The sequence below is a fragment of the Bombyx mandarina genome, chromosome 08 (genome assembly GCF_030267445.1).
Source record: "Bombyx mandarina strain Sakado chromosome 08, ASM3026744v2".
Lineage (NCBI taxonomy): Eukaryota > Metazoa > Arthropoda > Insecta > Lepidoptera > Bombycidae > Bombyx > Bombyx mandarina.
The window spans coordinates 15,442,948-15,467,033 of record NC_143215.1 but is presented as its reverse complement, the minus strand read 5'-3'; the positions used below and the strand labels follow the sequence as shown (position 1 = coordinate 15,467,033).

The 24,086-nt window shown below is 39.9% G+C and overlaps 1 protein-coding gene across 8 annotated transcripts in view; it reads left to right on the top strand.

Moving 5' to 3' along the window:
- The first annotated feature begins 17,229 nt into the window (after positions 1-17,229).
- Positions 17,230-24,086, top strand: part of LOC114239545 (uncharacterized) — a 70,889-nt gene continuing 64,032 nt past the window's right edge. For 5 of the 8 annotated variants that reach the window (XM_089729351.1, XM_089729346.1, XM_089729349.1 and 2 more), the window contains exon 1: positions 17,255-17,555. The gene's annotated coding sequence lies outside the window, so the exon portion shown is untranslated. Of the gene's footprint in view, positions 17,556-23,047; positions 23,138-24,086 lie in introns of those variants that run through there. The other 3 variants (XM_089729347.1, XM_089729345.1, XM_089729348.1) reach the window with 3 other exon arrangements.

Below are 24,086 nucleotides of genomic sequence, written 5' to 3'. Positions count from 1 at the left end.
CGAGTTATTCAGATTACAACTTGGAGACAAACTCCTATGGTGACATACGAGTAAGATTTACATTAATAAATCCATATTTAGACCTACAGCACCTAGATAGACTACGAGCCCCAGCTCTGACATAACACCTACTGTATCTATAACAGTTGTTTTAGACACTCTTCGTTATACCTAGTTTCAACCGATAACTGGTTCGACAAACAAGTAGATAAACACAATTATTTAATTCTATTCGACGAATTAGTCTACTTGGCATGCCCGTATCTGTTTGTGTAAAAATTTACTAACTTTGGTGGACTTCAAAATAATAATAACTAACAGAGTAAAAAATAAAAAATAAACATACTAAATTGAGTTATCTTGAAAGTAATCTGTGTGTTAGTAACTAAACAATGTTACAGTTTCAACTACTAACTGTTCAACCATATTATGCAGACGCCCAGTAGGGAGCAGCCATGGGATGAGGTGTGAGGTGGGTCGATTGAGCAGCTGATGGTGAGGTGAGCTGAACGGTGGAGGAGGAAGTGACACGCGCTGCTTGGAAACCCATGCGTATTATAGTTACAAAACGCCTCGCCACAACTATTAATCATAGAACCGATAATATCAAATCATTTACATAATATGAAAAATAATCAATCTAAACATGTATGCATACATATATCTTTATAGTTGACTCCCGTATCAACAACAAGTTTTGTTATGTGTTTAAAAACGAATAGTAATAATCCTAGCAATCGAATACAAAAGTGAGCCATTCAATAAATTTATCATCAAGTCGTGATTCGACGAAGTAGATACATTTCACTCTCACCGCCAGAGATCATGGCTTTCCGCGAACTATTACGCGTTCATAGAGTACGAGCCACTGAATGTGATTAGTTAATCGATAACGATATTGTCGGTCTCAATAACAAAAGCGGAAAGAAAGGCGGTTCGGGGCAGCACAAGACTAAGTGACGCGACTTGTCAGAAAAGTAATTGTACTTAAAACAGAAGTCCGCTATATTTATACCCCAAAGTAATATTAAGTAATTATAGTAGTTAATTATAGAAATTAGAGTAATAAGTAATTATAGAAATTAATACAAGTATGTACCTTATGTGGATTATTTTTTGAACCGACGACATAAAATTACTTCTGTTAAAAACTGCAAAATTATCCCGGGTGAATCCTTAGCTCCTCAACACCGTTTATTAGTATTGGACTCTAAGCATTACATACGCAAACAAACAAGCAATTCCAAACCGGTCCCGAGAATAAAATGGCATATGATTGGGAACACAGAATGTGGTGAAAAATTTAGAAAACAAGTAGTAGATAAAATGATAGAAATGAAAGATTTGAGTGGACGAACGGTGAATGAATGTTGGAATGAAATGGCTGAGTGCATAAGGAGTGCATAAGGTGCATGTGGCAAAAAGTGTGTTTGGAATGTCAACGGGAAAGAAAATTAAAGATAAAGAAACTTGGTGGTGGAGCGACGACGTTCAAAAAGCGCTTAAAGAAAAGAAAAAGACCTTTAAGAAATTCCAGAACACAGATTTCCCAGATTTGGTGACGAAAGAGAAGTTAAAAACAGCATATAAAGAGAGCAAGAGGGCAGCAAAAAAGGCTGTAGCTATTGCCAGGGCCAAGGCACAGGATGCTTTGTATGAGTCACTAGAAAGACCTGAAGGACAAAAACACATTTATAGGATAGCCAAAGCAAGAGAGAAGGATGGAAGAGATTTTAACCACATTAAGTGCGTGAAAGATAGTGCTGGAAGAGTGTTAACAAATGATGAGGAAATAAGAGATAGATGGAATAGGTATTTTGAAAGGTTGATGAATGAAGAGAATGACTGGAGTGGTGAACTGCAAAATGTTCCAATAAATACTGGGGTAGTAAGGGAAATAAGTATGCAAGAAGTACGAAAGGCTGTACAAGATATGAAGAATGGAAAATCTATTGGACCAGATGGTATTCCAATAGAAGTGTGGAAGTTTCTGAAAGCGGATGGATGCACGTGGCTGACTTTATTCTTCAATAAATTGTTTCAAGAAGAGGCCATGCCTGACGAGTGGTGCAAAAGTTCACTCGTGCCTGTATTTAAGAGCAAAGGTGACATACAGGTATGCGACAATTATAGAGGAATAAAGCTCATGTCACATAGTATGAAAGCTTGGGAGAAAGTGATAGCGAGAAGAATGAGAGATGAGAGTGAGGTATCACAAAACCAATTCGGGTTCATGCCGGGACGCAGTACAATGGACGCCATTTTTTGCCTGCGCCAATTGTGCGAAAAATATCGCCGTGCAAGTAAAAATGTGCACATGGTGTTTGTTGATTTAGAAAAAGCGTATGATAGGGTTCCCCGTGAGGTTTTGTGGTGGAGCATGAAAGTGAAAGGAGTGCCAGGGAAATACCAACGGCTTGTTCGAGCTATGTACGGTAGAGCTAGTACGTACGTACGCTCCGCAGCTGGCGATAGCGACGAGTTCAGTGTGGCGGTAGGCTTACACCAGGGATCAGCTTTAAGCCCTTACCTGTTCATCCTAATAATGGATGCCCTAACATCGGACATACAGGAAGAGGCGCCTTGGTGTATGCTGTTCGCCGACGACATTGTTCTCGTTGGAGAGGAAGGGCCTGAGATACAGAGGAGATTGGCAAAATGGAAAGAAAGGTTGGAAAACGTGGGTTTGAAGATCAGTCGAACAAAAACCAAGCACATGTTTTGTGATTTTGGTGGTTCTTCAGACTTCACGCCAATCGCCTTAGATGGTGTATCCCTGCCAGTCTGCTCCGACTTCCAGTACCTCGGCTCTATACTCCAGAACGACGGCAACATAGACCGGGACGTCACAAATCGAATAAACGCTGGTTGGATGAAATGGCGACAGGTCTCTGCAACAGCATGCGATCGTAGAATGCCCCTTCAGCTCAAGGGTAAAATTTACAAAACGATCATTAGACCTGTCGTGCTGTATGGATCTGAGTGTTGGGCGACGAAACTTAAGCATGAAAGAGGAGTGCATGCGGCAGAGATGCGAATGTTGAGATGGATGTGTGGAGTGACAAGAATGGATAAGATAAAGAATGAGTATATCAGAGGAAGTTTGAAAGTGGCCCCGGTAAACAACAAATTAAGGAGCAGACGGTTAGCGTGGTATGGACATGTGATGCGTAGAGAGAAGATGCATGTGACTAGGAGATGTATGGAAATGGTAGTGCAAGGTAGAGGGGGAAGAGGTCGACCGAAGAAGACATGGATGGAGTGTGTGAATGACGATATGAGAGAGAGAGGAGTGAGTGTTGAGATGACGGCTGATAGAAGAGAATGGAAGAGAAAAATTAGCTGTGCCGACCCCACATAGTGGGATAAGGTGGAGAAAAAGAAGAATACAAGTATGTACCTGCGTTGGGAATGAGTTGCTCGCTCCGGGCATTTCAGTATTGTAATAATTGTTACGTTATAATACTCACTGTAAAAATGAATATTTAAAAAAAATGAAAATAAAAAAAAAAAAATTATATTTAAATAAAAATATAAAAAAAACATGCTCGCTGAGTTTTTTGCCAATTCTTCTCAGGACGGAGGCTAGTTCTTGTGAATTGGCGGTTGTTCTTTTAACGTTCAACAAGTATGTACTTTCATTTATGTTGAATAAAATTTTTTGATTACATTTGATTTGATTTTTCGTAATTAATTCGAAATTATTATTCGCTAAAATTAGGCTTAAAATGATGTAGTTTATTATATGATCGGTCTGATTACGTCAACTATACATTTTACTACCATCTCGTAAATTCCGTTAATCAGAAAAATAAAAACACATCAAAACACTTGGGACTGTTTTGAGATTTTTAAATAAAATCAAAAAACTATTCTGATAGTAGGAAGTTACCGTCTTATTGTCAGGCCGTTGAGATAAGTTCTTAGGAAGGCCATTCCCGTGTGGTTAGGTATACGAGAGGAGTACTGGTGTGTTCTACTGTATGTCTCTGTCCTCTTGCTGATGTTCTGTTGAGAGATACAGAAGGTTTATGTGGGTAAAAATATATCCAATCTATCAAGAGACGGGATGGTATAAGGCTTTCTTTTCCTAAAAATAGTTCGGGTAACCATCGCATCAGTAGAGGAGTTCTGTGAGGATCGCCGGGCTGCTATCTTATCTGTCCTTCAGTCAATTGTTGATCGAATTATCTGTCGAACCGAAGAGCATTACTGCTCCACGGTACACAAGAGTAGGAAGATGAAAGGAAAGAATCATAAATTAAATAGTTTATCGATAGGCTTCATTTATCGACAATATCGCAGAACTAAAGTCGAAAAGATTAATCTGTTTGCATTAGAAGGTTTATCTTCGCTAATGTTTTGTTATTAATATTCTTGGACACTTCCGATAAGGACTTTTAGCATAATGTTATTCTGATTTTATTGAGCTTTTGCGATGTTCAATATTTACAGTTAACTTTATACGATAATGGCGACCACTTAGTACCAGGTGGGTCCATTTAATGCAATAATTACGAGCTACTTATACTTTGTGTTTATCCTTCGTTCAAAAAAATCAGTGGTACAAACGGTTACATACAAAACTAACTTTCCTATTTACCTTCTTCTACGCTTGCTCATAAATTCCTATCTGGAATCCTATTTCTGGTATGAACATTACAGCATAGTCTCGACATATGTACCTACATTTTCATGGAAAAACTGATTAGGCATAAGATAGGCATAAGCTGTGTGAATGGAACGGCCTCACGCTGCCTATTTCACTTGCAATGCCAAAAAGTTCCTAGCTACCTAAATAACATTCAGAACTGGTGGTAGGACTTCTTGCGAGTCCGCGCGGGTAGGCACCACCACCCTGCCTATTTCTGCCGTGAAGCAGTAATGCGTTTCCGTTTGAAGGGCGGGGCAGCCGCTGTAACTATACTTGAGATCTTACAACTTATATTTCAAGGTGGGTGGCGCATTTACGTCGTAGATGTCTATGGGCTCCAGTAACCACTTAATACCAAGTGGGCTGTGAGCTTGTCCACCCGTCTAAGCAATAAAAAAAGAGATACTGCAAGCGTGTCCAGCTTCTGATCCACGGCGTGTCTAGACGTTTTTGGTGTAGCTCAAACTAGCTCAGAGCTGATGACGAGGTTGCAATGAAAGATTTACTATTTTAATTACAACTTCTGGTTCCACAATTTATTCGTATTCATTATTATACATAGATAAAAAAGTGTGTGTGTCCGCTCCGACGCACGACTGGAGTTTACTGGATATAAAAAATTAAACGAAACAATACGAGAAATAGTTCTATATTACGACAACACGATACACTACAGATTATTAACAAATTAACGAGACACAAAACAAACGACTAACAAATATATGAAAATACAATAATGAGAGAAACGCGCGATCAGTACGAGGCTTTGTGGCGGACTGCCGGCGCATGTACTAGCATGTCACACGAAATGCGCATAACGCATTTCGTGTGACATGCTAGTACGATTTTGGTCCCCATAATTTTCATACCCCGGGCCTATATATGTAAATCGATTCTAAAGGAGTAAACTCCAAAAAGTGTGTGTGTCCGCTCCGACGCACGACTGGAGTTTACTGGATATAAAAAATTAAACGAAACAATACGAGAAATAGTTCTATATTACGACAACACGATACACTACAGATTATTAACAAATTAACGAGACACAAAACAAACGACTAACAAATATATGAAAATACAAAATGAGAGAAACGCGCGATCAGTACGAGGCTTTGTGGCGGACTGCCGGCGCAGCAGCCCGGCGCGCATTTCGTGTGACATGCGCATAACGCATTTCGTGTGACATGCTAGTACGATTTTGGTCCCCATAATTTTCATACCCCGGGCCTATATATGTAAATCGATTCTAAAGGAGTAAACTCCAATAAAAATACAATGAACATTTAAAATAGCATCTACAAAACGCGAATACACCTGAATTATTTATTGAACATAACTGAATTTTGTAGCAAACAATATTTAAGGAAGGATGGAAATATAAACACATTATACATTAGAATAAACATACAACATACAAACAATAATAACCTACTCATATACAGTTGGCATTACGGCGAGTGTTTGCATCACCTGTGCCGAAACTGCATTATATTATACCATTGCCCTATACTAGCGGAAAACCATATCCATTTACGAAGCCGTCCATAAATATATGTTTTTTTCCTCCTACCTATTCTGATAGCCTTGAGAGGCTATTTTAGCTTCTCCTTGGCGTGTAGGTGAGCTCACGGGGCTCAATCCCGGTGTTGCTAACACTGGCCCTAGTGAGAGCAGTGCTCGGCAGAATCTACCACCGGATCGGAAACGCCACCCACTAAGAAGATCCGACGAGAAACTCAGTGGGCTGTGTCTATGGGTTAATTCACTCGTTGAACCCTTCGTCGCAAACGACGGGTTCGACGAGAACGATGACCGGTGCTTGTGGTACCTAAAAGCATCGTTAATGGATCGGGAAATATTTATCTTCTTATGGCCTTATTCATCATAAACGTTATCGGAGTTTTATAAGCTCGATACAAGAAGACTGTTAAATGTTTTTGATGAGTTTATTTATATGTTAGGTTTTCATGACCACTCAATGATTCAGTCATGAAATTTTTGCTAAACATTTTCAGATTAACAGAAAAGGGTATAATATATAGAGTACTGTTCATCCAAACAAAAGCACGGATATTGTTAAATCGCAATGTGATCCCTGAAGTACGGGAAAAGGTAACGGTACCTAGTAACAGTAATGGTAGTCTGATGGAAGGAAATCTAATGTCACCAATTACGGGCATTTATATGTGTAACACCAAATCGAAGAACATTAAAACAAAGATATATAGGTACCTATATAGAACCTGTCAAAAATACGTGTTTTTTGGCTGAATTTCACTGGTGGTAGGTCGCTTGTGAGTTCGCACGGTTAGATACCACCACCCTACCTATTTCTGCCGTGAAGCAGTAATGCGTTTCGGCTTCAAGGGTGGGGCAGCCGTTGTAACTATACTTGAGACTTTAGAACTATTATCTCAAATGGCATGGGTGGCATTTACGTTGTAAATGTCTATGGGCTCGGGTAACCACTTACAATCAGATGAGCTATAAGCTTATCGATCCATCTATGCAATAAAAAATAAAAATTATTGATTGAGAAAATCTACATTAACTCAAGTGAAGCCGAGGGTAAATGCTAGTTCATAATAATAATACATAAAGCCGTATTAAAAACACTCTTTGATGGTAAACAGTACAAAACATAGTAATTATTTACTACGTAAGTTTCATGTAATAATGCTGTAGTCGGTATATAACATACTCGTAGTACATGTCAGTATTCACTATTGCTTCATTTTCAGCCGCTCAGAATTACTCGTTCACAAATATTGTATATACGACTTTAGTTGTATAAATTATTTTTCTTAGATAGTTCTAGGCGATTAAAGCCGCGACTAAGTTTGAAGTTGTAGTAGAACTGTGAATCAATAACGTGTAGGCGTAGGGACATTGACGCGGTGACAGATGTATTTATCAGCAATAAGCTCCATTGCCACTGAACTGTACGACGGGTGCCGGCGAGGCAACCATCTCCGTGTATGCGAAAGATCTGTCGCGTTGACCACAACATTAACTTGCTCGTTTCCTAGTAGAATTTGTCTCTGTACCAGGATTGTACCATGGGAACGTCTCTTCTATACACTAGGAGTTTTACTTTACCTATTGTGTCACGGACACATTCAAAACGTCCACATTAAGTTCGTGATTACGAAGTGAAGTGCATTCACGAGTCATGACGCGTCATGTGTTTCTTCTATTGTAACAATGCATGATGTTACTCACGACAATGACTGTGCTGCCAACTGCCAACAACTCCCAATAAATTGTGTCATTGATTTTCATTTAATTATGATTTGTTTGTTTTGTGAATTTTAATATATGTTCGATTTATAAATTGAGGAAAAGAATGGAGAATTGGAAGCGAAAATCAGTACCGGTGTGCTAAGAGACGAGGAAAAAGGATGGATCCCCAGCCGTAACGGTGCTCACATCAGGATGTGAGACTTGGCATTCGATCATATTTATTTGGGTGTTCACTACCACGAAAATTGTAAAGTATTTCCAGACGTCAGAAATAATTGAATGATTTTTTTTAAATGCGAAATGAAACATCAAAAGTAGCTTTAATTTAACGTTTTTATTAATATAATAAAAATAATTAAATTACGATATATACCATACTATTATAAGAAACCTATCCTTGACACGTTCCAACTTTCCGTCAACAGCTGAAGGCCATGTTTATACTACATATCTCTTATTGTAATTATTAAAGCATTATTCACAATAGGGTCGAATATAATAATTTTTTTCTAAAAAAAGTTGGATTTGTCTCTATTATATTATATTTTTTGTTAAATATGGGTAAGTAACTTTTTGTCATAACGAATGCGAGCAGATAAGATTTCATTATCTAAAGTATGAACTCAATACAATTGAGAATTATTGTACCTCGACCTACAGCTCTCTATTACACAAATTACTAAGACCATAACTCCTTGCATTTGTCGTGATCCACTAAATTATTTGATTTAACTAAATTTTATTAACTATTATAATTCATTTTTCGCTTATTTTCAAACAGAAGCTTTCTTTAGAACCATGACGTCACTGGGTTCCGTGGGCGCCGGTGACGTAATCCCTACAGCGAACCCTCCATATTAGGAGTCACTAGCTGTTTCTGGGTAAATCACCTATTCATACATTTCAATGGCTTAATCAGGAATATAAAACGAGATAGTGGTGTATTTATATCACATTGCGTCGTGGTGCGCTGCACAGCATTGTGGGCTATAAGTCCAACCCTGGACGTGGTGGGGCGTGTTCTTAGCTACTGTGAATCGGTACTCGACGTTACACTATGCTATCTACTTAAAACGCAAGACCTAAATAATTTAAAATCATTTTAAAAAGCATACCACCATTGTTTTTAAAAATCTAATAGAGAATGTTTGTGTCTAGTTCTCTTAGACACACAAGAAAACAAGTTTTGAACGGGTAAAATATTATGATCAGCGACCCTGAATAGAGTCTACATATATTAAAGACTCTTGTAGACAGTCGTCACAAAAGGACGCATAGGGCGGGACACCGACCCTTGCTGGCTCAAACGTTGTTCGATACTTGAGTATTGTGTTGGGACTTCCTTTTCCTTATTCTTTCCTCAATCCCCTATCCACGCCATCTGTTGACATTACAAGAAAAACTACGCGCGTATAAAAATGGCGCGGAGTGCAAAAAAAAAACTAAAACATGGTGCCAGTGCAAAAACAAAATTGTGATTTGCTGATCAATCAGCACATATAACTCTCGCCAGTGAAAAAAATGAATAGTGCATCAATGAGCTACGGAGTGAGTCCTAAACCTTATCCTTTTCTCAGTCCCAAACATATCTAAATTCAAAACATATTGTATTTAAACGATTTGTAGTGATGAAACTGCTCGCAAATTAATGCAAATCAAAATTCTTCTGTATTCATAACAGTTATAGATAAATTGGTAATAAAATCGATTTTAGGGAGCGAGATACATTCGCGTGGACACCTATTCCGGTCGTGAGTGGGCTGATGATCGGTCGTGAGTCGATAAGACTAATAACGTCAGAGATTAACATAACCTCTGCGGTGTGAACGACTGAGATTTTATATTGTTTTAAGCCTGTTTATTACCTACGTCTATATTATTGAGATTCTGTGTGAAAGCAGCAAGACTGCTTCAACGATGTCCTCATATAGTTGACAGCGATAGAAGTTTGTGTCCTTAGCATTGCCGATGTTAATAATCGACGTAACCTCGTACTTACTTAAGATATACTTAGATAATTCATAGTAAAGTATGATCTACTGTAGACCAAAACAATATTCATATAATATTTGTTAAACGTGCAATTAGCTATCTGATTCCTTAACGCGATCCAGGAGAAAGTAAAGCCCAGGATTAATTTTCATTAAGTTGTTAATAACTTTATTGCTGTAAAGTTGCTCAAAGTTATAAAGGTATATATAGTAAGTAGTCATTGAGAGTTCACCCCACATCAAGACGGTACGCGATCGTGCCGCCTTCATTCTAGGACGTCTCTACCCGATGATATGTAGGCGAAGTAAAATGTCCCTTAGAAATAAGGTGACACTCTACAAAACTTGCATACGCCCCGTCATGACCTATGCAAGTGTAGTGTTCGCTCACGCGGCCCGCATACACTTAAAATCCTTCCAAATCATTCAATCCCGTTTTTGCAGGATAGCCGTCGGAGCCCCGTGGTTCGTCAGGAACGTCGACCTCCATGACGACCTGGACTTAGAGTCCACCAGTAAGTATATGCAGTCGGCGTCGATGCGCCACTTCGATAAAGCGGCACGACATGAGAACCCTCTCATCGTGGCCGCCGGTAACTACATTCCCGATCCTGCGGACAGAATGGAAAGCAGTCGACGTCGCCCAAAACACGTCATCTCGGATCCTCCCGATCCACTAACGGTGCTTCTAGGTACTTCAAGCACCGGTCACCGTTCTCGTCGAACCCGTCGCTTGCGACGAAGGGCTCGACGAGTAAATTAACTCTCAGACACAGCCCACTGAGTTTCTCGCCGGATCTTCTCAGTGGGTCGCGTTTCCGATCCGGTGGTAGATTCTGCGAAGCACGACTCTTGCTAGGGTTCGTGTTAGCAACGTCATCAGGTTTGAGCCCCGTGAGCTCACCTACAAAAGTTAGGGTTACGCTGATATAGCCTCTCAAGGCTCTCAGCTTAGGTAGGAAAAAAAAAAAAAAAAAAATGAGAGTTCACGGCCCGTCTGATGCCATAATATTATCAGGGACTGAGGATCAGGGACAGGGACCGCCCTTCGTCCTGGCACGTGAATTTGAAATCTCAGCTATATTGTAACGACGAATATCCTACCCTCGCACCAAAGGAGACAAATTAGATAGGTGTATTAAGAGGCTTCGAGCTCACCCACGGCTTCTAATTTACAATAAACATCGTCACATGTCAGCAAGATCTAGTTGTCATAGGACAAGGACTGTCCTTAGTACAATATACATATTATTATGCACATATATAACAGCGGAGCGCGTCGGCGGAAAAACCATATTTAACACATTTGTTACCTTAAACTGTTTTATTGCACGTCTTAAATCATTTCACACGAGAACATAAAGCACCTAGAAGTGAATAGTCAAGGTTAAAAAGATTAAGGATTAACTGTGTTTTGATCGATTGTAATCCCACGCCGAGTGTGCCTTTGAAAAGTTAGAATAATCATTTACGATACTATACATTGTAGTTGAGCTCCGGTTGCTGTAGGTGGGCGATGAGCAAATCGAGCGCTCATCATACGAGACTTCTTGTCGAACCGTTCGTTTCGATATCGAGTAGAGGGAACTCGTTCTCGTCCCCGTCATCTGACTGCCGGAGTCCCGCAAGGCTCCGCACTCTCCCCGTTACTATTTAGTTTGTATATCAACGATATACCCCGGTCTCCGGAGACCCATCTAGCGCTCTTCGCCGACGACACGGCTATCTACTACTCGTGTAGGAAGATGTCGTTGCTTCATCGGCGACTCCAGATTGCAGTAACCACCATGGGACAGTGGTTCCGGAAGTGGCGAATAGACATCAACCCCACGAAAAGCACAGCGGTGCTATTCAAAAGAGGTCGCCCTCCGAATACCACTTCGAGCACCCCACTCCCCAATAGGCGCGTAAACACCTCCGCCGTTAGCCCCATCACTCTCTTTGACCAGCCCATACCGTGGGCCTCGAAGGTCAAATACCTAGGCGTCACCCTCGACAGAGGGATGACATTCCGTCCCCACGTAAAAACGGTACGCGATCGCGCCGCGTTTATACTAGGACGACTCTACCCAATGCTTTGTAGACGAAGCAAACTGTCCCTCCGTAATAAGGTAACCCTCTACAAAACTTGCATACGCCCCGTCATGCGTCATGACGTATGCAAGCGTAGTGTTCGCTCACGCGGCCCCCACCAACTTGAAACCCCTTCAGGTTATACAATCCCGATTCTGCAGGATAGCCGTCGGAGCACCAAGGTTCCAGAGGAACGTGGACCTCCACGATGACCTGGAGCTCGACCCCGTCAGTAAGTATCTACAGTCGGCATCGCTGCGCCACTTTGAGAAGGCGGCACGACATGAGAACCCTCTCATCGTAGCCGCTGGAAATTACATACCCGATCCTGTAGACCGATTGGTAAACCGTCGACGTCGCCCAAAGCACGTCATCACGGATCCTCCGGATCCATTAACGGTGCTTTTAGGCAATACAAGCACCGGTCACCGTCCTCGTCGAACCCGTCGCTTGCGACGAAGGGCTCGACGAGCGAATTAACCCACAGACACAGCCCACTGAGTTTCTCGCCGGATCTTCTCAGTGGGTCGCGCTTCCGATCCGGTGGTAGATTCTGCGAAGCACTGCTCTTGCTAGGGCGGTGTTAGCAATTCTCCGGTTTGAGCCCCGCGAGCTCACCTACACAAGCTAGGGTACGCTGAAATAGCCTCTCAAGGCTATCAGCATAGGTAGGAAAAAAAAAAAAAAAAAAAGCAAATTGACGCTAGTAAATAAGGGTAGGAGGTGCGCCTGGCTTTCATGGGCACTGCATCATGACAGTCGCTGTCCAGCCTGAACCGCGCTACTGAACTTTCAATTACGTGGATACTTGGGTACTACTCCTTGTCTGACTGGCCCGTCAAGACGATGATTTCTTTTGGGCATAATTTCTTTTGAGCAGAAATAGACAGTGCGGTGTTACTGACCCGTACGGATATTCAACGATCTTCAAACACCAAGCTGGAGCTGAACCACTATCCTCCGTTCAAAATGAAACGAATTATAGAAGTTTTTGATTACATATGGAAACCGGATGGTTTAAAACACTGTTACAATATATCTCGCTCTCATTTTCAGTAAAATCATTTTAGTCCTGTATTCGAACCGCAAAAGCTTTGATTATAAAGTTAATAATGCGAAAGTCTGGACATCAGGATCGATGCACGACGTAAGGACCCACGAGCGTGCGTCTAGGACCACGGAAACTTTACCTCAGCGTCAATTAATTTGACTGTACTCACGAACAATGAAGACGCATTGTTGACAAACCACCTCGGCCACAATAAAGTCACAACAATGACATGAATGCAGAATATGACGTCAGCGACGCTTCTCACGAATTCCTTGGGCCTTAACCGCAGGCTGTCTCAGTAATTCCGAGACTTTATCTAGTTATTTAGGTCAACTTCAGAGTGGTCATAATATCATTCTTATTTGGCTCGTGGCCAAATATTATTCGAACTTCTCAAATGGCAAAGGCTGGCTACTGACTACGGTTTAATTATTCTTTTTTGGTGTTCTCCCGTACCGTGGCAGCATCACTAATGAAAAGCCAGGGGCTTACTTCAGCTGAAGATTTAAAAAATTGGAATGACTGTCACTTCGTTACTTATTCAGATTAATTTAAGTAATTTCTAGAAATGAAACCCGATATTACAAATGTTGTATTTCTTTAAATTATTTCAGCGTCGCAATGAACCGAAGGTTTTGTTTTAAAGGCAAATTTTAAATATTGATTACCTCATTGCCTCTGAGTCATAACCAGTTTTCATTTTAGTGCAACGTAAAAAGGATTATGTTATGGATGTGCTCATGATCCAGCGCAACGAGACACGTCTTGAATGTGACCGGCAGTGCTTTCGATATTAATTATATTCCAGGTTTTAAGTTGCGTGGTAGTTGATGGTATCAATAATTTGACTATTTCGACTGCTGCTCTCAGATCATTCGTTCCGTGAGTTGCGCCTGTGGTTGTCTGTAATCGGTAAGTTTTGAAACGAGCAAAATAAATGTGAATCAAAACTATGTTTTCTTTATTAATCATGTTACTATATATACTATTATTTGGAAACATTTACAACTTGTGTGAGTAAAGGAATTTGTGCTGTATTGTGCTTTGATTTGGGTGCCTTTTTCTAACGGCGGTTATCGTCAAGCTCATCTGTGTGCTTAGAGCGAGTTTTTTAGCGTTGTCGATAGCGTAAAAGTTAACTCAAACTTGTATGGAGTTGGAACAGCGCCCCTAGCGGTAAACATAGTTAAACGTTCCAAACTCCATACAAATTTGAATTAACTTTTACGCTTTCGAGAACGTTAAAAAACTCGCAATGAGCACACTGAACTACTCAAAACAAATAGCACTCCAAGGATCTTGAGCCAGAACGCTTTTCTGCATTCAAAAACCTTCTTCTTTAATTATAACTTAAATACATAATTATATACTATTAAGTTTGCTTGGTTATATTTTTCTCGAGGTAGCCCTTGGTATAAAAACTAGTGGTAGGACGTGTTGCCCCAAGCCCACAGTGGAAGGTGCCACCATCCCATCCATTTCTGCAGAGAAGCAAGCAGTCACACTTTCCAATTTGAAGGGTTGGACATCCTGCACACAATACCATTCGACCTCATGTCTCAAGGTGGACGGCGGCATCCAATAGCTGTTGTGGTTTCTAATCTATTTCAAAAAGGAAAGCAGTTATATACACCTATCTACAACACTGTGATCATAGTCTATATTATTATGACCTTGGTATGATTGTTGGTTACAATAAGCAAACAAAACGCCTACAAATATTTTGAGCTCAAACGCAAGGATATTTTAGCATATCGATCAGAACTCCAATAATTGCCGAAGCGTCATCGCAGCGTGGGTCGTCAATGTCACGAGGCTCGGACCGGTTCTGGTCTAGGTTGTAGCGATGCACCCACTGAGCCTGCGTGGGTACATCTAGACTTCGTCGTAGCTTGCTATAGTCCATTGATGCTTCTGCGTGAATGCTTACCTTGAGAATTAAGTGTATAGAAGTTATTTCCGACCTGTTCAGTCTTCATAATTGTGCGGCAGAAACTTATAGCCTGGTGGAGTTTGTTTACGTTTTGATAAATTTTTTTTTATTTTTTATTTTTTTATTGGTTAGATGAGTGGACGAGCTCACAGCCCACCTGGTGTTAAGTGGTTACTGGAGCCCATAGACATCTACAACGTAAATGCGCCACCCATCTTGAGATATAAGTTCTAAGGTCTCAATTAAAGTTACAACGGCTGCCCCACCCTTCAAACCGAAACGCATTACTGCTTCACGGCAGAAATAAGCAGGGTGGTGGTACCTACCCGTGCGGACTCACAAGAGGTCCTACCACCAGTAATTACGCAAATTATAATTTTGCGGGTTTCATTTTTATTACACGATGTTATTCCTTCACCGTGGAAGTCAATCGTGAACATTTGTTAAGTACGTATTTCATTAGAAAAATTGGTACCCGCCTGCGGGATTCGAACACCGGTGCATCGCTCAACACGAATGCACCGGACGTCTTATCCGTTAGGCCACGACGATTTATGTATGTATATTCTGAACATTTTGTTGTTAAAAAAATAATCCCCGGGATCAACTTAGTTACATCACTATCCCAGTGTTCTCTACTAATAAGCCAAGAGTATTTCTAGCTCATGTCTGCGCCTGGTCTCTCCACTTTTCCTAAAAGCACGATTACTTTTACAGCATAAAAAGCAGTAGGTACCTTCATCAGTACTTATGCTTGTTTGTAGCTGCTATCTCCGTGTACTTCGTATAATCCTGACGTCGTACCTCATGACATAATGTTTTTATTTCCAAATTGTTCCTTGACATATTCGATGCACATAAATAGTATTTACATGACTCTTTCAATAAAAACATATTAAAACGCAGTACTGGTATATGAATATGCAATGACGCGATTTCCTTCCAGTGATGTCATCTCAAACGAGATGATTTTTAATGTCTTTTCAATTGTATCTGAGGATGCTGCATAAAATATGTTAATATATCTGAGGATAAGTGAAGGTAAAGTTGGGTGTTCTTTGTTGAGGTCTTGCGTTATAGTAATAATTAAGTTCGAAGCCCTTCCACGGTTTAATTGTACTTTCACTTAGAAACATAAACATAGAGAAATATGTATGAAAGAAATAAAACATATGTGCTTAATCGAAATCAGATATTCTAAGCTCGCTGCGTCTTGGAATAGTTATCGAGGGTAGCGGTTAACGCAGTCTAATTGAACCTCATTCATTGCTTCTTTCTGCGACCAGTTGTTTGATTCCGAGACATTTTAAAATAATTTTAAAGTCCTGTTAATGTTAACTATAGAGCATACACATACACATACTATTCATTTACGGACGTAACGTTCGAAATTATGTTTAAAAACGTACGCGGCGTTAAAACGTTAACATATTTTTTAATTATGTTCAATTAAGTGACGCACATACAGATACCGTCTACCGTTCAGCTGAACGTTTTTTTTTATGTTTATTGATTGCTTAGATGGGTGGACGAGCTCACAACCCTCCCTGGTGTTATGTGGTTACCGGAGCCCATAGACATTTAAAACGTAAATGCCGCCATCCACCTTGAGATATGAGTTCTAATGTCCTTAGTATAGTTACAGCTTATCTCCAGCCCTGTTTGTTTCTGTGGGGCTCAATTACAAAATGTAACAGCATTAAAAGATGCGATGACACTTCGGAATACGCATTATTAGTCGAACCCACTCGGTCTGCAGTCTGGATATATTATTAAATCGGGAGTTCAGGATATATTAATTTATCCTGAGCTCCCTGAATACAAAGCTATCCTCGCGAGTGACGAGCGCATCTCAGGCTCGGTTTCGCAAGTTTTACTTGTACCGATAAATCTGTCTGAATGTCGGAACCGGTCGGCGCACGGGCCCGGCCGTCTCGCTGCCCTTGTTCACTATCGCGGTTTCATCGTCGCCTGCATTATTGTGTAACAGAGATCCGGCCTGATACCCCATTGTCTTACAGATGCCCACTAATGCCTCTAATACTCGTTCATTGAGATTTCTAATCGTGAACTTTCCACTTCGCCTTTTAAACACTTTAACCGCTCCGGAATTCGTCACGGTAAACATTTGTTATCGGAACGGGCTTTTATCACATTCGAATGTTTTTAAAAGCGACTAATTAGAATTGTTTTCGGAGCGGTGAGGTAGGTAGGTATTATCTGTGAAGGCTCGAGTCGGGAGGTTCGAGGGAGGAGGCGCTGGCGCATCCCGCGGCCGCCACTCGCACTCACTCGCAGTCTCAGGTCACTCAGTAATCGCTCGGACGCCAAGTCAGTTGCACGCCTATCGTTCGCTTGAACGCGAATTAACTTAACATATCGACCCCGAGTGACCCCGAAAAGTGCAGAGCCGAGCATCAGACACGAACGAAACGACGCCGCGAACAATAACAAGCAAATTAACAAAAACGCTTCACACAACACACGTGAGCTTCATTAACTGTTTAATAAATAACACGAAGGTGATATAGACTGTGGACACGAGATAAATTCGGTCGCGAGTTTTAAATGCAAAGAGACGGGGTGCAATAGCGGCTGGACATCCCACAGGTAAGATTATATTATATACTCAGCAGTAAGATGCTCGTATGTGCGCTCAGCTGTTGCGCGTGAGACTTTTCGGCTGCTTCATCGTGTCCATGAATATATTAACATTATTAAAGGCTCTATTGTAGACAGCAGAGAACACGATTGGTCGATTAGTTACAATAATGTATTAGCGCTGTTATCAAGTCTGTTTGTCTACATTCGTCTCGGAATGCGTTCTTTATGGTTGCATCTTCGATTGTAGGCACAAGTTTCGGATATCGACTTTATTTGAACATCTGTTTATCAAATTCTTGAGGTGCTCGGGTTTGTCCTGTACGATTCTCGTTTTACATAACATAGCCTGTAGGTACCTATATTCTCTTTGTTGAGCGTGGCAATGACTCAGACCGTGAATTCTTGAAATATATTTTTATGTTAATTTTAAAATTTTGGTTAATAAGCGATGTGTAAAACATCGTATCTCTAAAACCATATTCAAATTGCTGATTTAATGTTTGTTGGCCTAATCCAAAATATTTGTTATGTATTCAAGTTATTGTCAAATGAGATTTTACAAGTTTACGTTTACTATTTGTATTTTAAGATTTCGAGTTGTACTCATTATTTTTGGAGACAAACGTTTTGGTAAGCGCTTGCTTACGAATATCAGTAATGGCCTTGTTCTGCCTAATTACTGCTTTGACAATAGAAACATTTATTATTCAATTTAAGTTATCATCACATTACATTCTAAGTTAATCAAAACTTTATTAAGTCCAGTAATGGTAAATTTAAGGTACATTATATAAAACTTAAATTGATTAAGGCATCTAATACTTTCCTGTTTACAAAATATCAAATACAATTCAAGTCAATCGACTGCGTGTTGTCGGACTAGTGTGCTTAGCGCGAGTTTTTAACTTCTAAACGCGTAAAAGTTAACTCAAATTTGTATGGAGTTGGAACAGCGTCCCTAGCGGCAAACGAAGGGAAGCTGTTCCAACTCCATACAAATTTGAGTCATACAAAACTCGCAATAATCAAACAGAATAAAACCAACCCATCTCTCCCCGTGGGTGTCGTAAGGCGACTAAGAGGTGAATGGGCAACAAAGTTCCGCGAGTATAATTCGTACTGTGATCGCCATCTAACATATTTTTTTTACTACCCAAGTTGATGGTCCAAGGGCTCCCAAACATATTTTGTCTACTACCGACTTTGAGAATAAATTATTATTTAGAGCCCCCTTTTTTTAGCCTACTTAAAAATCACTATAGCGAGAGCTCAGTCGGTGTCTAAGAGTCCTCCTAAATGAATTTAAAAATAGCCTGCCAAGCCTCTACACAACACCCCCATTTTTTTCTGGGTCTCTTATCGCCCCCCTTTAGGCTTGCAGCGCCCACAAGAGGGCGTTATCGCCCACTTTGAGAAAGGCTGGTTTAGAGAGACCATGTCAACCGGGTAACATTTACTTTTTTTTTCTTTGTCTTCTTTTCCTACCTAAGCTGTTGGTCTAGAGAGACCATGTCAGCGTCACCGGGCTAGTAGGTGAGCTCACGGGGCTAAAATCTGACGATATTGCTAACACAAACCTTTGCAAGAGCCGTGCTTCTCAGAATATACCACCGGATCGGAAACGCGACCCACTGAGAAGATGCGGCGAAAAACTCAGTGGGCTGTGTCTGTGGGTTAATTTACTTGCCGAGCCCTTCGTCGCAAGCGACGGGTTCGACGAGACTGATCACCGGTGCTTGGGTTACCTAAAAGCACCGTTAATGGATCGGGAGGATCTGAAATGATGTGAACATTTATTGGTGATCGGACATATTGGGAGCTCGCGCGTGTAGGTAGGTACCTACCCAGTACTGGGTAGTCGAGAGCTAATAAAAAAAAGCTGTATAAGTACCAGTGTTAGGACGTCTTGTATGCTGTGCTATTTTCATCGTTCTCTTCGTTTCTGTTCAGCTATTAGATGGACTGTTAGTTCCAAAAATTTTAGATTTTTAAAATCGAGGGATGAAAGCCTATTGGATTATCGATATATCTGGAGTTTTCCAGGAGAGCCATTTAAAATTTTGAAAAAATGTCAGAACAAAAACTTCTTCAGTTATTTCAATGGAGTAAACTCGATTAAAGTTCAATTAACAACATCGAATTGTTGATGTCAACACCAAATAAAACGCACCTTTGATTACAAAGATAAATGTCTCGTATTAAGCGGAATGTCACTTAAACCAAATACTCTTTCACCCCTCGATAGTCTTGTCTAATCGACATTATTTTCCCATTTACGTTTTCTCAATATTGGCAAACTTTGCCTTTTAACCTGAAGAAGCGGCTATAGTAAGTTGTCTATTTTGGTATTCGGAAATTATCCACTCTCGCAGTTTTACATTCAATATCATATAAAATGCGAAAAAAAATGTTTTACTGGTGGTAGGACCTCTTCTGAGTCACCCGCGCGGGTAGGTACCACCGCCCTGCCTATTTCTGCCGTGAAGCAGTAAAGCGTTTCGGTCTGAAGGGTGGGGTAGCCGTTGTAACTATACGGAGACCATAGAACTTATATCTCAAGGTCGATGGCGCATTTAAGTTGTAGATGTCTATGGGCTCCAGTAACCACTTAACACCAGGTGGGTTGTGAGCTCGTCCACCCATCTAAGCAATAAAAATAAAAATAAACGAAAATTAAACCGAAACTTAGGAATCTTTCATCAACAATGGCACAATTAAGTGTCTGTGATTAAAAGCACTTTTACGATTTGTTATTTATCTTATAAACCTTTTACAAGCTGATACCGTTATACTGAACTGTTTTCGTGGGAACATAATATCAATTATTCTGTTAATTATATAAAATAATGGCGAAATAAACAGTGTTGTTTTTAATCAAATCAATAATTTATTTCTCTGTTGAAAGGATTGTTTGATACGGACCGTAATCGTATCAGGCTTTTGGAAATCGTGGCTCGTAAAAATTAACAATAAATTAGTAATAAATCGCAATTATAAAAAAAAAACATTTTAATTAAAATTACGTGAAAGAAATGAAAGCAACCGTTGTTAAGAAGAATCCTCAGAAGGTCGCAATAGTTTCTTCTAATAGCTATCTCGCAGTTACCTTCTGTTTGTCTACATTATATGCCGGTGATAAATACATATGTACATATTGGAGCTGTCGGCTTGTGTGACATCACAGGGAAGTCTGCCTAACGACAAATAAATTATTATACATAGGTATATTTCCGTTTGTGTGTCACGGCTTGTTTATAAATTGTCTCTAAACTACAAGGAAAATAATAAGTTAATAAATGATTAAATTTAATGCGATCTCCTCCCATGACAATAACACTGTTAGTAAATTAGCAAATCGGCCTAACAAAACCCGCGGAGCAGTAACGCAAAATCAGATTATTTTGATCTCCAAAGAGCCAACGAACGTAGGGCTCATCTCGTACGAAGTGGTTATTGTTAATACCACCGCCCACTCGGTGGACACATATGCTGTGACAGCCATGTTAACTGACATCCAGAGAACAATACGTGAGCGAACTGTTATAAATACTGTTTACTGTTTATCTATGATGACGACATCTACATGAAACACACTTCGTACGTGTCTTATCTCCTCACTACTCTAAGCATTTCACTATTAATTAATAATTTCAAATAGTTTTCGTTTACAATTGTATATTTTCTATCGCAATGTTCATGCACTAACGGATGCTCATTGATGACATGCAATTTTTTTAGCAGACAAATGACCAGATACCGGACTATCTAAAGAGCGATCAGGGAATTAATCTTGTTTCAATAGCATACTGCTGCTAGAAGATTAACTAGCATGCTGTAACCACTGTGTGTATTCGCTGTTGTTTCCGATCGTTGATATATTCAATATAGGTTCGCTGAACATGCAGTACACATGCACACATACCCGTTCCTGTAGATAGAATGGTAAACAGTCGACGTCGCCCTAAACACGTCATTACGGATCCTCCCAATCCATTAACGGTGCTTTTAGGTACCACAAGCACCAGTCACCGTCCTCGTCGAACCCGTCGCTTGCGACGAAGGGCTCGACGAGTGAATGAACCCATAGACACAGCCCACTGGGTTTCTCGCCGGATTTTCTCAGTGGGTCGCGTTTCCGATCCGGTGGTAGATTCTGCGAAGAACTGCTCTTGCTAGGGCCAGTGGTAGCAACACTTTCGGTTTGAGCCCTGTGAGCTCACCTACTGGTCCGCCTGAAGTTCGAATAGCCTCTTAGGCTATCAGCATATGTTTAAAAAAAAACCCATGCACCGACTCCACTCCAGGTCAGCTGGTAGGTAGGTAGGTAGGCAAATGTATAAGGCTGAAACTGGTGCGTGGTAAACAGAAACGAGAGAGAGTACTCAACTGTGCTCGGAGAGGACTCTCCGGTCGCGTCAAGTTGGCTCCATGGACCTGCTAGTACCATCCGACTTTTTTCTGCCGCAAAAAATTTATGCGCTTAGGTTTGAATAGTACTTATTACTTCGAAGGAACGACAGCATTCACATTGGGCGATATTCTATAGACACTACGGCTTAGCTCATCTGCACCAGTAGGAAATGCGGTAAATTATATCTATCGTCGGCACGTTGCAGCCCTGAGACGTGCCGTGTCATGTATTAGACAAATGTGTTCATAATAGTCTGACTAGCGGCGCTCTCAGCGATTGTCAGGTGGCAATTATAGCTCGGTTTACATGATGACAAAAATAAAAAATAAATATCTAGTAATAACATTTCAATTAATTATTAAAAAAAAACTCAGTTCACGAAATTAGAATAATAATCTTCGTTTATCTTCAAAGTAATTCAAGTTCTAAAATATTTTTATTTGAATTTTCATTATTTTTATTGACATGAATGTTTCAAAAAGCATTAATATGTGATTTTGTACAGATGAATTTAATAAAAAATCTGCGGCACGACCAAAACTTTACAGTTTCTGTTTAGGCGACTGACTTCTAACTGACTGACTTCTGACTGACTGACTTCGCACATATCTTCCTTAAATGTAATTTTAATCGTGTTTATGGACATATTAACCGATTTAACAGGGGGAAACGTTGGTTTTCAATTCAGGTAGTGTGTTTAATATATCAGGATCATTTGAAAGACCACACCTAATAAATAAAACCATCTATATCTCCAAAAATTCGATGTTTCTTCATTTAAAAATCAAAGTTCGTGACAGTGTATCACTACTCTTTTTACAAAAAAATTCTAAATAAAAATATCACAAATAAATGATGCAGTTTAAGTCATCACACAAACGTACATTAATTACAAGACTCTGTATGGAGTTGGAACGCTTGCCTACGTTTGGCGCTAGGGGCGCTGTTCCAACTGCATACAAATTTAAGTTAACTTTTACACTATCGAGAACGTTAAAAAAAACTCGCACTAAGCACACTGGTGTGAGCCCGGCTCCCGGCCGCGTGGGCGCAGCTATCAAACGATTGTTTCATCGCCTGACACCCCCGCACTATCGAACCTGGCACTCCGTCGCCTCGCGCGCCTCCTGCTAGTCTCGTCCGTAATAAAACCTTTTGAAAAAATACCCTCATATTGGTGAGTAACTTTACAAAAAAGTACAACAAAAAAATTTTAAAATGGATATATTTTTTCATTAAACATTTTCATATTTTTTACTAAACTTACTTCAATTAATATAAATCCAGTATAGATATATATCGATAAATAGCCTACTGCGCAGCTTGACCGCCAGCGTTCTTTTTAAGTGACGCGTACTTTACCTATCTTATTAATTTTAAAATTAATTTTGTATTTTTAAACTGTATTCTAATTCTGATTTTTTAAGTCATGAATGACAAGTTTAAATCTCTGAGAAAGACATTAACATTGTGATACATCTAATGCTGATATGAATAGGACTTTCCAAACGTATTGGACTAATGAATGTGATTCAAGTGGCCAATATAGTATATATTATAGTAATATGGCCTCAACGACATATCGTACGGGAATAGATGCATTTCAAAAATCATTCGTATCCGATGTGTGTAGTTTGGGTATAAATAATATTATGCCAAGCCAGTGAGCGATATGATGATAATAATAAAAATATATTTTATTATTGCATTACGTATTTATTTGTATTCGATAATATTTGTTCATTTCTGAGCTGTCGCTGGTAACATTAGTCATATCAAACTGAGGCTTAGACCATTTGTGTCAAGGATATTTCTAAGTATTAATCTGTGTAGTTTTTAGAAACCATACTTGTGGTCTAGCTTTATTACCCGTCTTTTTCGTTTTAAGTTCGCTTAAGGCCTCGCCTGGCAGAGATCATTTAATATGTCATTTTTTTGAAACTTTAAAGGGAATATTAATTATACAAACATTTATTTATCGACCTCCGCTCAACAAGTACCCGCGGTATATAACACAATAAGCACAATAAGCCAAATTACGAATGAACAGACACCGTTTATTATTATTTTATTATAACATTGTATCGGCAACACCCCAATACCACTATAATCCTCGTCATCATAGC